This window comes from Sprattus sprattus, assembly GCF_963457725.1.
Source record: "Sprattus sprattus genome assembly, chromosome: 5".
In the NCBI taxonomy this organism is placed as follows: Eukaryota; Metazoa; Chordata; class Actinopteri; order Clupeiformes; family Clupeidae; genus Sprattus; species Sprattus sprattus.
In genome coordinates, this window is record NC_137924.1 from 46246581 (window position 1) to 46262743 (window position 16163).

Here is a 16163-nt window from a genome sequence, read left to right on the forward strand (position 1 = left end):
TAGTGATAATAGATAATAGACCACTGTTTAGTTCTAGATTCTATTGATATAGATTTAAGTAGCTTGCATATATGTAAAGAGGCAAACCTTGATAATCTTTGAACCATACATGATAGCACAATGGGGCTTGGACTATTGTCAATCTATTAGCCTATCTATTTTGATTTAAAGTGAAAGCAAAATGATATTCTCAAGCATAGCCTCCATTATTTATGAAATGGTAAAAAAAGGCATAGATGTCTGTTAAAAGGAGATAGGTAACACAGACTGTGCTCACGTAGCGCACAAATTTTATTTTTGGAGCACCGAAGAGCCATTTTGACCCAGGAAAAACCCTGATACATTAGGATGCATTCTTTCTCATGGAAGTTAGTAACGTGCACAGTAAATCTGCCCAGTAGAATGGGTCTCTCTTCCTCTTTCACATGTTAGCAGCAAAACATTTAATGAAGAGTGAAAATGAAACCAATAGTTAACAGAAATATTCAATTTTTTTTAAAAAGACGTCGCGCTCCTTCTCACTTAAGGCCTATCTTAATTGCCACTATACTGAGAGACGTTGGCTGTCTTGACAATCTGTTAATGAATGATTGTGATTCTGATCAAGAATTGAGGTGAGATGCGCCTATGTTGACTCCTAAATGACACGCTGTTTATCCTTACACTACTATTTCCGCTTTTTTGCGACATCAATATATACATATATTTTTAGTAGCACTAAACGTTTGAACATTATATTATTATTTGGAAGAGGTTATTGGAAGTTATAAGACGTTTTCGTGAAAATAGCCTATGTATTTCCAGTGTTTTGGGTCCACGTGGGATGACGTGTCATTCATGGATTCGTTCGTGTCATATGTCCCTTATTTAGATCGCGATACAAATTATTTTATACAATGCTATCACTTCTGTCTCATAGTTCTTTTTTGTTTTTTATCTTGATCAACCAAAATAAATGATTATATATTTCTATACTTGCATTTGTGTTGTTATTTCTCGTAAATAGCTTTGTAGTTTTCAAGTTTGGCACAGTAAGGGCTACCACAAATGAGTCACTCTTGACCTTCCATGCCTTGTTTGTTTGTTGAAGTAACCTGAAAAAATGTCAATGTGGCATATAAAATAATTGTTGTTCAATGTTGCTCATGTTGTTTAAATGTTCTGACAGAATATTAATAAGCACGCTTAAGTTGATGAAGGCACCGGAGGACAAAGTCAGGTTTCTGTAGGTTTAATTCAGCGTGGAGTCCCCCTCTTAGCTGCTGCTTCGAGAAAGACCTACCTGATAGCAGAATGTGTTGGCATTTATACATTTCACTCAGGTTACAGTACAAAAGGAGAGGGGAGGGCCGCACCCTTTAGGTGAGAGGAAGGGGGGAGACAGTGAGGGGTTCACCTATGGGGGGAGGGGGTTGATGCCAGGACACAAAGGATTCTAGCAGGAAGAGGGGGAGGGGGGGCACATGTCAATTGCTTGGATCTCAGTGAGACAGACACAGTACACATCCTAAATGAGTTGCAGATACAATGTCTTACAACAACAGAATAGCAATATTTCCAGTTCCATCAGTCCCCTATATGAGCATATATGTGACCAGGCATGGCTAAACCAGCCACAAGTCTCCCCAGAGACATTTTGAGTTATTCACATATTCTAAAAGTGTAGGTTTAAAGCTAATAGTCATAATATTAGTCAGGTTGTTTTTGCCAATTCTGAAAAGGGAAACAAATAAGTTTCACATCATGGGTCATGCTAACAGACACCGTCACCTGACTGTATGTAGCTTGCCGCTAACACTAACTGAAAACACATTGGAAGTTGGAACACATAGTGGCTAGGTAGCTAGCTGCTAATAAGTAACATAAGTAACACATCAGCCGTAATGAATCAAGTGTACTGATATTAAATGTACTACTAAATGTACTACTAACATGCCATTCCCAAATTAAAGCCAGTGACATGATGGTTAACGATTAACGAGTTAACGATGGATACCGACAGTTAGCATACCTAGCTAGGTAGCATTACCATTGGATTTGAATGGCAGTTATGCTAGCTCTGGCTATCCAGACAAAGGAGCCTTGTTTCTGGACACGTTTCACTTGACGTACGGGGGCAATACAGTCATCTGGAAAGTTTAAAATTATACTAAACGAAGGGAAATCTACTGTATGGAGATATTTCTGCTAAGTAGACAATGCAGATTGTAATTAGGCTGGTGGATATGTCCCATGTAAGAAGTGTGAAGTTTTTATGAAATATGATTGATGCAACTCTCGCTCTCCTCAACAACGTAGATAAACCTCGCTGGTTGGATAGTTTTCAGAACGTGAATTAATGTACAAAAAGATCTTCAATGGTAAGACTTGTCTGTTGAGCCTCTGTTGGTGTCTCATACAACGTGAGTTTAATTAAAGCATAACGTGTGTAATGTGTAGCTATTTCATTCTGTTTGTTAACCTTTCCTGCTGTCTGTCTCTGAACGTAGAGATTGCAGGGGAGTAAAATGCTCCTCTGCCGAAGTAGATTACATGTTTTTAACTTCGGGGTTAATAATTCCCTTTCCTTTACGTCTGCTGATGGCTTTTTGGTGGATGTGTAGTCATCTCCGAAGTAACTACTGAACGTCTGTTTGCCTCAAGATGTCCAATGATTCGCATGTCCTGCCACTCTCTCTCAACTGCTAGAGAATCACTCCGTAACTTGTACATAGGCTCTGGAGAAAGTTTGTTGCTACACGAATATCTCCCGAGGAGAGAGTTCTCCTTTCTTCTCGCGTTGCATTTGCAGTCAAAGTTACCGTAGAGATAGCGTCTGATATGTCACGCTCAAGCTCCTCTGCTGCGAGGCCGAAAGATTCTTCTAAGGTCAGCTGGAGACTACGCATGTTCTCAGATTCAGATTGCCATCTAGATAAGAGTAGAGGAGTATGATGCTGTATAAGTAGCCATGTGTATTGCTTGTAACGTGCAGCTGATTGGTCGAAAAAAATAACAAGCGCGATCCAGCAGTTCATATGGAAATTAGGTAACACCCCCCCAAGCGCCACGAGAGTGAAGGAGAATTTAACCAAACTGTACCAACTTCAACGACAAAATGTATACTTTTAAGGTAACCAATACTGTTATCTGAAACATGGAGTGGCTTCTTCATGACTTCAACTTGCACATTCTGCAAAAAACCGAAAATCACTAATTTTGAAAAAAAAAACTTCAAATGTGTTTTTCTCGAAATCGTCTGAGCCGACTTGTTCCCCCTTTTCGCGTGCCTGGTCACATTTATGCTCACACAATAACAAACATGCAACAGCCAATCAGAGCAGGAAACATCAATATCTGTTGCAGATAGATAATGATACAAATTAACAGTAGAATAGCTATTTTGCAGTTCCATCAGTTCTATAGTGTCATGTTCTATTTCTATTTAGGCAAATAAATTGGTGTTTCAACAAGATACAGAAAATTAGCATAAATTCTTTTCTAATAATTTAAATTGAGTAAAAATATTTGTTACATCTATTCTAAATTGATTCTACATTCATCACCCTTTAAAATGATTTATAATATATGGTGTGATAGGCAATTTCTGCAGAGATATCCAAGATTTACAAAAAGTCACAAAAAAATGACAATTTTGGGGCAGTCACCAAAGAGTTAAGAACAGTAAATGGAAGAATGTCGAGTTGTTCAGTGGTCTTAACTCAGTGACTATAATGCTGTGAAATAACAGTTATGGGAGCGACAAGCTACTTTATTGTTTGGTCAAGCCGATGCTCTGTTTAAGCTCTGAGAATTCAGTGCCAATTACATAAAATCCTATAATGTCTTGGCTTAACCCAGTATAACATATGATGCAACAGAGCTTCCTGTACTGAATATCCTCCAAGTAAGGAAAAAGGCCAAGAGTGGGTCTTGTATTTGACCCATTTGGGCCATACCTTATTAATATGTGTGTGTTTATGCAGGTCTGGGGGCCTGTATGGACGGTACTTAAAGCTGTTTTATAAGCTTGTACAGTTACTATTATATTGCATAGGGGTGCACAGATGTTGCTGATGGAGAGAAAACCATTCTGTGCCCAACTCTAGACTACATCTCACCTTTCAGTGTCAGAATGCTTCTTGGAGTGACTCATCTCAGATGCAGTGCTTCTCTCACCCTGCCCTGACATTGTTTCAGAGACCAGAGTGACTGCAGTCATGTACAGGCATCTGAAGGTCAGCCAAGAGAAACGTCTTTATCTGGAGATAAGAGAAAGACACAGTTAATATGCTTACTTTGCCAAAAGGTATGACAGTTGGGGGAAAGTGGGATCAAGGTCCAAAACAATATCATAGTTTTATATGATCATAGTTTGAGCATGTATGTGAGTACCCGTGTGTGCGGGGCTGCTTGTGAAAAGATAAATCTGTGAATTGATTACTTTTTCTGTCCTTATCAGGTGAGCTTGTTCTCCTGGCATAGTGAGAGGTCTACAAGCTCAAAGGTTCAAACAACCTAAAGCTGCAGTTGTCTGTCCTATGATGGGGACATATTAATAATTTAACTCAGCAGAGCAGAATGACTATGTAATTTAGATTTTTTTAAATAAAACCAACAAGTCACTCTTCATTTTAATTTACACATTACCATCAAGCTGACTACAAAGGTGGCTTCTTGGGCTCAATCCGAAACACTTTGAAGGTGTTTCTGATTGGAATGGAGCAAATTATATTACTGGGTAAATATCGCCATCCATCTCTCCATAGTCTTACTTTTTATTTTTGCCGCAATCAAGACACACAAAAACCTATTTAAAACGTTTTTCAAAAGCTTTTCGCACGCGGAAGAGATGGTTCTACGAAAATAGTGAAAATTAAATGTGTTAACCCGAAGACACAAAACAACAATTAGGCATCATTCTATCAGACGTCCAATCATTTTAACAAAACATTTAGTTGTCTTGTCCTTTTCAGGTTTAATTTTTTTTTTATAATGGTAGGCTCTGCTGACAGATGTAGGCACATGTAGCCTAAAGCTGCAGATTCATGTCAGCATAGGCAGACATGACTCTAACGGTATACTACATAGTACAAGTAGGCTTTAACTACGCAACATCAGTTTTAGACTTCATTCTTTGAAGTAGAATTTGTTGAAGCAAATTATCCTCCTTACCCCATTCATTTGCTCGTGATGCCTCCATGGTGGTAACTCTGTGAACTCTTGTCACTTTATCTTTTACACCGTTTACCTACCCAGGGTAGCAATAGACTCAGGGGCGGATCCCACTGCGGACCCTAGGCGAATTAGCACATCGAACAAGCCCTGATTTTTCACCAGATTAACTTCGTTGACGTGTCTTTCAGGTAACTCACAGAGTACCTGAAGTGGAAGAACAGCACGTCTGAGGGCACGAACTTGGTTTTTATGTCAAAATATATTTAACTTGTACAGATCCCTAGTCCGTAACTAAAGACCTTTAGTTATCAATAATTGCGTTGCCTGCTGTTGCGTTGCCTGCTGTTTTAATTCTAAAATGTGCAATTGTGGCAAGCTAGCTCACATTGCACACAAGCCAGCTCATGTTACACAGATAAAAAAGTCCCGTTGAAATGGGTGTTGTTAACTTTGAACTCCAAACTAACGCGTCAGGAAACGAATGTACACAAGAGATGTTGAAGGTGTGCACAGGAGAGCAAATCACCACATGAGAGGTCAAAGGTCCATTAAGTTTGCAACAGAAGATGTGCGCGTGAGAGGATGAGTTCCACCAGGCAAGAGAGATCGAGTTCCACATTACAGAGAACCAGTCCCACAACAACAACACAGCAGCAGACAGAATATGATTATGAGTAAATCAATTATATATTGATACACACATATGTTTATATATATGATTTTGTTTTTTTAAGTTATGAACATATACTTAGAATTTATGTTGATATTTTCATTAACAGTATAAAGCATAGGCAGTCACGCAGTTCTTGTAAAGGGTGGAACAGCTGAACTTTAGACATGAGGTGCCTCTGTCTGAGAGTCGTTCTATCCCAGATAGCAGACTGGCTCCGCACTCTGTTGCGGAGGTGTCATTAATGCACTGTTAGAGCAGGCAGGACACACATGAAGTAAGAGTGAGAGTAGAGTGAGTGAGAAGTGAATATTACAGTTATTAAGTTATGAATATTATTTATTTCGGTTAGCATAGTGCTTCATTAAGTCAAATGCTTAATTGCAGGATAAAAAAATATGCTAACTTTTATGTTTTCAACTATCACCAATATTACCTTCCCACAATATACAAAGGGAAATGCCCCCTTGGTTTCCCACTTAATTTTTATTTATTTTTAAAAACAATGCATTATAGTTAGTTGAGTTTGCTAATAGTGGCTAACGGGATTTCGCTGACGCTTGCTAGTCTAGTGGTGTCAAAAGGAAATCTGTGGTCTAACCAGCTAGCTATCGACCTGTTAATTATTAAGATTTTACTAGTACTCTGTATGCTGTTACATTCTGTTAGTTGTGGCTAGTGGGATTTCACTAACACTTTAGCCTAGTGTCAGATGAATGAACATGTTTATACCCTATGGTCAAATCAGCTAGCTAACGCTAGCAAACAATTATGTTGGTGCTCAACATAAGTTGGTTGCCTAGGGTTAGGGTTGGGGTGGGGTAGGGTGGGTTAAGACAAATACATAATAAATACAATCTTGTAGAATAATAGTATAAAAGGACTGGTAAAAGTGCTAAAAAGTAAGTGCTAAAAGGTGAAGTGCTATAAAACCACACAAAGCAAAGGTGAAATAAAGTTATATACATAAGTGCTAGGTAAAAGAAGTAAAAGGTAACACATAAGTAGTAAAAAACACACAAGATAAAAACACAATAACGAAACAAATAAGAAGATACCAGTCCTAATAAACTAAAACCATACAGAGTATAAGTGTTTAAATAAATAAATAATAAATAGTCAATAATTAATAAATAGTTAATAATTACTTTTACAGTTATAAAAGGAAACTAACAGGGGGAGGGAAGGAAACCGACAGGGAGACACAAGGGGGTAAAAAAGTTTTTTATTTTTTAATTCAACTTCTCATTCAGCCCTGTGGGTAAAAGAGTATTCAGTTTTAAAATCCACAGCCGCTCTGCTCTTTTTCTCTGGGCTGTGGACCAGCCTGGATTCCCCTCCAGACCACAAGTCTTGAGATGTGCAATGTTGTGTGCTTGAAAGTGGGTGACTAGGTGTGTGTGGAGTTTATTGTTGCGTATATTTCTGAGATGTTGTCGGAGGCGTATGCGGAGTGTGTGTTTGGTTTCTCCAATATAAATGATGTGGCAGATGGTGCAGGTGATGGCGTATACTAAGTTGGGGGTGTCTAAATTAAGGGGGTTGTTGGGGGCTGAAAGGTGGCTGTGGATGTTGGTGATGAAGTGCTGGGGCCTGAAATAAATGTTTTCTTTGGGAGTGGGGGGCTTGAGATGACGGGTGAAGGTGGTTCTGATGAGTAAGTCCTTGAGGTTTTTATTGCGTTTATAAGCGGAAATGATTGTAGTGTTCTGGAATGCAGGGAGTGTTGTTTGTAATGTGGTGAAGTTGTGTTTCAGTTTGTGGTGTAGATGTTGTGTGTGTTTTGAGAAGGTGGTGATGAGGGGTAGGATATGTGTGTCTGTAGGGGGGTCAAGGTTAGGGTTAGGAAGGATGTCTGGTATAGGGTGTGATAGTACGGCTGGGCTAGAGTTGAGATCAGAGTTGGGGTGAAAGGGTGGGGTAGGGTTAGGAATTGGGAAAGGGTTAAGGTTAGGGTTAGGAATTGGGTAGGGTTAGGAATTGGGTGTGGGTCAAGGTTAGGGTTAGGAATTGGGTGTGGGTCAAGGTTAGGGTCAGGAATTGGGTGTGGGTCAAGGTTAGGGTCAGGAATTGGATGTGGGTCAAGGTTAGGGTCAGGAATTTGGTGTGGGTGATGGATGTAATCAGTGTTTGATGGAAGGTGTGAGTTGGGAGGTGTGGAGGGCTGGATGACTTGAAAGGTGTCTGAGTGGGCCTGTGTGTGGCTGGGATGTTGTGTGTGAGGGATGTTTGAGTGGGTGGGAGCAAGACCGGACAGTGTTTCGTTCTTGATGGATCGGAGGAAGCATTTTGAATAATGGCGTGTATGCAGGGCTTGAAAGAGAATTCTAATGGCGTGGTGTAGGTCTGAGGGGAATGAGCAAATGCGGTGAAAACGGATAATTTGTGATTTAATGATTGAGCTAAATGTGTGTTTGGGGTGGTTGCTGTGTTTATGTAAAAGGGAGTGTGTGTCTGTGGGTTTGAAATCAACTTTTGAACTAATGGCTTTGTGTGTGGGGGAGATGGGGGAGAAGAAGATGGTGGTGTCTAAGAAATGTACCTGTTCTGGGTGAATTGTGGCCTTGAGTGTGATGTGTTGGTGATGGGAGTTGAGGGTGGCTAGAAAGGTGTCGAAATCCGAAAGTGAGTGTGGCCAGGCTCCTATAATGTCATCAAGAAAACGGAAATAGAATGTGGGTTGTAGGGGGCATTTGGCGAGGGCGGCTTGCTCCCACTCACTCATGTATATATTTGCATAACTGGGGGCAAATCTTTGGCCCATGGCAGTCCCATGAATTTGTAAAAAGAGTTTATTGTCAAATTGGAAATCGTTATGGGTGAGGCAGAGTTGAAGTAATTGTAGGAGGATGTTGTCTGGTCTGTCTGGGTCTGGGTGTTTACTGAAGGTGGTGCGGACGGCTTGGATGCCTGTGGTTGTGTCGATGTTGGTGTATAAACTGTCTACATCTAAGGTGAAAAGAAGGGTGTTGTTTGGGACTACCATGGACCTGATCTTACTGAGGAAGTGGTAGGTGTCTTTGAGGTAAGAGGGATGTTTGGTGGAAATGGGGTTGAGGTGTGCGTCAATAAATATGGATATGTTGTATGTGGAGCTGTTGCAATCAGAGACAATGGGTCTACCAGGAGGAACTTCGAAGGGAATGGTCCAGGTTTCTGGGGGCTTGTGAATTTTTGGGAGGAGATAGAATTGGCGTGGGCGGGGGTTGTCTGGGCCGGAGAGGAAAATCTTCTGTTTGTGATTGATGTAACCTTAGTGGTAGAGGGTGGAAAGGTGGTGACGGATCTGGGACTGTGCTGAGGGTTGGGTGGACTGTGAGATGGGGCGGTAGTGTTGGATATTGTTGAGTTGTCTAATGGCTTCGGTGAGGTACTGATGGGTGTCCAAGATGACAATCTTGGATCCCTTGTCAGCTGGCTTGATGATGATGTTTGGGTTATTGCAAAGTTGTTTGATGGCCTGTTTTTCTGATGGAGTGATGTTGTTGACTGTGGGAAGGGGAGGGGGCCTTCTAAGGTGAAAAGTGAGGGTTTTCCTATCGGTTTTGAGGTGCTTGAGGAGAGAGGTGTTGAGTTTGGAGGAGGGTGGTTCCCAGGTGGAAGGATAAGTGAAAGGAGTGGGAGTGTGGGAGTTGTCTGTGCCAAAGTAGTCGTGTAGTTTGAGGCGGCGGTGAAAGTTGTGAATGTCCCTTCGAAGTTCCTCCTGGTTCTGGCGTGTGGTGTGGGGTATGAAGGTGAGGCCTTTGTCCAAAAGTGATTGCTGTGAGGGTGTGAGGTGGAAGGAGGTGGAGAGATTCAGGACAAGGTCATTTAAGGGAGTGGATGTTGATGGTGGGAGATGTGGTGAGGGGGCGGCAGTTGGTGGCGCAGCCAGGGTTGTGGTTGGAGCTAGTGTAAATTTAGGTAGGTCTGCCAGTGTGTGAAAATGGTCTGTGCTGTGGTGGGAGTCCAATGTATGTTATCAGCTAGGGTTAGGGTTAGTATGGTATGATTACTAGGCTGTATGGTGTTAGTTAAATGCTGAACTTCCTCTCCAACTCTACGGAGCCGCACTTGAAATCTTCTCTCACCAGTTTTAACACCATCAATATCTTTAGCTTCAGTCCCCGTCAGGACAGTACAATATCTCCCGAGCCATGTGGTGATGTCCTCCATTTTGACTCTTTCAGAATACATCATGACATGCACAATCTTTAAATCTCTCTCTGCAAGCGGTGTAAAACATATCTTCTGAAAGGATTGACTCTCCTTCTTCTTCTGACTGAATCTGGTACAACAGGTCTCAAAAATCTTCAGGCTTGTAAAAACTACTTCAAAAATCTTCTTACCAGGAAAGGCAAAATATAATCCAATTGGTTGGTTGTAAATCCAAGTTCTTTCTGGAGTATCTGACGGCTGAATTGAAGTCGGTCCATTTCCAGGTCTTCCAGCAGCTCGAAACGGCCAGCATTCTTCCTCTCTCCAAACACGACCATGACCGTCGTCTTGTTCCACTCTCTCGATAATCCACGATATATCCTCCGATAGCCCTGGGCAAACAACCTTCTTGATCATTGTATCGACCCTGCCAGGTAAGTATGAGTTGTACAAGACCAAGCTGGCGCTGGAACTTCCTGGCCACAGGTAGCACCGGGACGGTGGGGGCACCTCCAACTTTCAGGCAGGCTGCCAATGCACCCCAAGCACCTCAAAGCCTTTGCCAGGGCCATGCAGGGATATGAAGGATACAGTCAGCTGGGGTGCACTTGAATAGATTTGCCTGTGAACAGAACATTGGCCAAAATAAAAGACTGAAGGTAAGGCGGAGGCTGGCGCAGAGGACTAAGTCACCTCCATCAGCCGCGCATCGCCCTGGGCAAACAAATTCCTTCTTTAGACTTAAGTAGCGTTCCATGACAAACGTACAAGCCGTTTCCAGTTTAGGAATCCATATTTCAGACGACATACAACTTGCCAAAGATTGCCATTTCCATATTCCTTCATTAACAGCCTCCCCACATTTCAGATAGTCCTCAATGCTCCTTCAATTGCAGCCTCCACACACTTCAAATAGTCCTTGCTGGAGATCATCGGCATGCCTTCCAGCCCTCCGAGTCAAAGCCGGCACTTTAGTCTGTCATTAAACCATCACCTCAGGGGAGAGCGCGAACGCAGTCGCCCACTACCAGAAATTGTGCAGTCGAGATGCCTACATTTGAGGAATCCGCAGGGGTCAGCACGACACGGCTGTGCAATGGCCGAGCCTTGCCCTGGGCAAACAACATGTCCTCGGCTTTATAGAACTCTGAAGGCAGCCCATCCAGACCAGGAGTCCGTCCGCTACTAAGTAGGCTTATTGCCACTTCAATGTCGTCCTCAGTGATTGCCCCATCACACATTTCCTTTTCTACACAGCCTGCTTTCTCACGTTGTTTGCCAGAAGGGTTTTACTCCCCAGGCAGAACCCGTCTGCTGGGGAAGTGAAGAAAAAAACTCCCACCTAAAATGTACCTACAGTTCACCTATAATCAACTTGAAAAGATGTTGAGAAAAAAAAGATTATTCTCTAAGAAAATAAGGAGGTCATCAGAAACATACAAGAAAGTGAACGTTTTTTCTCAATGTCGTGAGCAAGTGAATAAACAACTTTATGGACATAACCATGCAGTTCAAGTCTGTTTTTTTAGATGTTTTGAAGGTAAATGAATGTTCTATAACGTTATTTAAGGTACGGATAATGCAGAAACACATTTAAATGGCTTAGTTATGGGAGGAGGCTGCTCCATATGTAAAAAATGAGGATGTGTCATGGTGTGTTTAAAATTGTATTTATTTGTAACGGATGCATGTAGACAACTGAAATTCGGTTTACACATAGTTGGATTACCACAAAAAAATATTAAATGGGAGTTTGAATGATATTTTCAGAAATAGAATTTTCAGGATTTGTTTTGGCGATTTATCCAGTACGGGCCCGCCCGCGGGTCCATTAGGGGGCGTTAAAGCAGTAACAAGTTAATCTCGCCATGTACACATCTATATTGTCGTAATAGACAGTTTATGCATTAATGCCACCAATAGCATATTCTTTATAATCGTGTCATTTTAAACATCTTTCTGTAGGTGAATGCGGGCAGAACAACAATATAACAGCGCACACATTGAATCAGGTTCAGTGATTGAGCGAACGTGAACCAATATATCTATCTCCTCTTCGCTGAACCTTCATTTTCTCTTCCTAAATAAATGCCACGAAAAATACGCAAAAACACTGCGTAAATGTGCGACTGCAGATTAAGCTGCGGTGGCAATGTTAGTAAATTAGGCCCTATAGAGCGGAGTAAACACAGATTGCCCAGCGTGGATCTGGTTTGATAAATACCACGGAAATAGCACGTCACACACGCACACACAAACACAAACACACACACACACACACACACACACACACACACACACACACACACACACACACACACACACACACACACACATACTCACACTGTTGCCATTGTGCTTGCGCTTAAAACGCCCAGAGACAATTGTCTCTTGTAAAGTGTAAAGAGATAAATTGTAAAGTGCCTAGAGACAATTGTATTGTTTATAAATAAAATTGAAATTAATTGAATATCAATTACTTTGATCTGCAAGGTTACAATCAGCTGATTTGCCGACTCCAGTTGTAGACCCACCACTCTTTACTCTCACCACATGATAACACTTACTCACCGACTGACGTCTTCACGCTATAGTCAAAGCTAGTTCCAACGTTGCTCTGAAAACCCACAGCACAAGACTGGTGGAGCTCGTTCAATCACTCGAATTTAACGTCAGCTGAAGAGGTAAAAAAAAAGTAAAACGTCATTATGCAAATCTCAGGGCATTCTGGGAGAACAGGTTCAGTCACGTCAGTCACAGTAAATTTCAAGTGTCCACAAACATTTTTAAAGCCATATTCGTTCATAGGGAGAGACACACACACACACACACACACACACACACACACGCGCCGTATTCGTTCACAGGGAGAGACTGCAGATGCTGGTGTTTAAGATTAAAAAGATTACCACCCTGTTCAAACACACACGTGGGTCATAATGAATCCAGAGTATGATGACAAACAAAATCAAACACACAAACAGACACTCACGAGCTCTATGTCTGTCTCACACACACACACACACACACACACACACACTCACGAGCTCTATGTCTGTCTCACACACATACTGTGTGTCTGGGCGTAAGCAGGAAGAAGTGTGTATCTGATGATGACACAGATATACACACACACACACACACACACACACACACATGTCTGTGCGTAAGCAGGAAGAAGTGTGTATCTGATGATGACACAGATATGATTTTGGATCTGAAAGGATAAGGATTTCCTGCCCCCTATTCTGATGAGGATGTTCTCTTCTCTCCTCTCCTCTTTGACAACAGGTTGGGGTGGAATGACAAGTCCGGGGGGGAGAAAGCAAAGAACATTTTGTCTGTAAGACCTAGGCATATCTCCTCAGATGTTGGAGATTAAATGGGAGATGTAAAGACAGAATGCTGGTGGTCATTGTTATCTTTGATATCTCTCCGTTCAAAAAATTAAAACATACATATATGAATATCACAACTGTTAACAGGATGTCATTATGTTGTAAGCATTAGGATTTGACTGTGTCTCTCATACAGACAAACACACTCACACACACACACACACACACACACACACACACACACACACACACACACACAAACACACACCCACACACAGAGATAGACAATCAATAACACAGAGCAACAAATACCATGCCCAAAACAACATATACACACACACACACACATACACACACACACACACACATACAAACACACACACACACACATACAAACACACACACACTGACACACACATACACACACACATGCGCGCACATACACACTCTGACACACATGCATTCACGCATAACATACAACACGTATGTCAACACGTCTCCATATCTAGTCTCTTTGTGTTATCTTGTGCAACGCCCACACACACCCGACAAACACACTTACACACACACACACACAAACACAAGCACACACTCACACACACACACACACACACACACACACACACACACACGTGTTTCAACCCTGCCTCATAGGGAAGTAACAAGAACCCGCAAGTTAACACACACACACACACACACACACACACACCAACACGCACACACACACACACACTCACACACCAACACGCACACACACACACACACACACACTCATACACAAACACACACACACACACACACACACACACAGACACACACACACACACACACACACACACACACACACACACACACAAACACACACACACACACACACACACACACACACACACACAGCTGTCTAACCCACACCTACAGGATATACATGATTGAGGGAGATAGATAGAGGAGGGTAGATGGATGGAGAGAGAGAGGGAGAGAGAGAGGGAGAGAGAGGGAGATAGGGGAGAGAGAGTGGGAGAGAGAGAGTGAGGGAGAAAGAAAGGGATATAGAGGGAGAGAGAGGAAGAAAAAGAGGGAGAGAGAAAGAAATAGTGACGGAGAAAGAGAGTGAGAGAGATAGAGATAGCGGGAGAAAGAGGGAGAAAGAGAGGTGGGAGAGAGAGGGAGAAAGAGAGTGAAAGAGACAGGGACAAAGAGAGGGAGAGGGGGAGATAGTGAGAGAGAGATAGAGGGAGAAAGAGAGAGAGAGTTAGGGGGAGAGAGAGAGGGAGAGAGAGAGTGAGGGAGAAAGAGAGGGAGAGGTGACATTCATGCTAATAAAGCAATCTTGAACTTGAACTTGAACTTGAGAGGGAGAGATAGAGGGAGAGAGAGAGAGAGAGGGAGAGGGAGAGAGGTAGAGGAGAGAGTGAGAGAGATAGATGGAGAGAGAGGAATAATATTTTTTCTCTAAGACCTGGGCATCTCTACTCTGACGTCACCTTTAAATGCGGGACCAAAAACTGAATTCTTGTGTTTAGTGTTATATTGGATGTTTGTCCGTTCCAGAATAATATATAAATATAAATCTACAACTGTTACAAGCTGTCATGATCATCTCCTGCTCGCCAGCGGAGAAAAAAAGTGTCTCTTTCTTTGGGTTAAGTAGCCATTGTACGGTCAGAAAATCATGGTTTTGGAGAAAAACGCTTCTCCCTTCTGACGTAGGACGGGCACGCCCATTTGCTCTAATGAATTTAGTCTGGTTCAAATTAACGACATGATTTGACCGCGGATCAGCCTTGGACGGAGCGATACACCTGCAGCTAATCACTGGTGATTACAGTGAGACCCCAAGGTGACTAGAAACATACTGTAGGTAAACAATCAATAACACAGAGACACAAATACCAGGCCCATAACAACAATGACGTCCTGCGGACACACACATAAATACACGCACACACACACTCCCACGCCTCCCCAGGTGTGGATCATCAAGCTATTAACCCGTTGTGGGCGTTACGTTCCCCACAGTTGCCTGCAGGTCATGCATGGCCACTGCAATGTCTGCAGGGGCGCAGGGGGTCGTAACAGTTATTAAAGATCCTTCTAATCAGCATTTGCAGTCTCTCCCTGAGAATAAATAAGGCGTTAAATATGTTTTTGGACACTTAAACATTAGGTTGAAGACAATACAAACAGGCACCAAGAGTCATGTGTAGTAGGTTAGCGTGACTAACATGGCTGAACCTGTTCTCCCAGAATGTTCTGGGTCGGGCCTTTCTTAGCAAATGCTTCTAGCCAAACCACCTGAAGGAAACTCTTTGCTTTACATGTTTGTGGGTGTGAAGTGTGTAGCAATCATGAACACATCAAAAACACACACACACACACACACACACACACACACACACACACACACACACACAAACATATACATAATGTACAAACAGAACATTGGAAGTTATTGTAAATGTTATCTTTCTTAATTTACTTTTAACAATTCAGACTAATATGTTTTTGTGGTAAAGGTATTGCATCTGAGGCTTTTGCAATAATTCCAATGTAATTATGAGTCAAGCAAAGTACCAAAAGGCTTATCTAGCAGTAGAAGTATTCTGTCTCTTGTCAGGAGTGTTTAGACATGAAGCTGAAACCTGAGACGGTGGCACAATGATGTTTTTTGGAATTAGCTTTGACCGTAGCATGAAGTCGTCAGTGGGTAAGTCAGCTTTTTCTGTCTTGTATTCTCTCTGGGTTAAACTTGCAGATATTAATGCTGTTAGGTGTTGGTCTGGCAGTGGTGACTACATCTTGCTGACTTTGGTTGATTGATGTCGATCATTCTGATCATTGAGCGTTGTTGTCAGATTCAC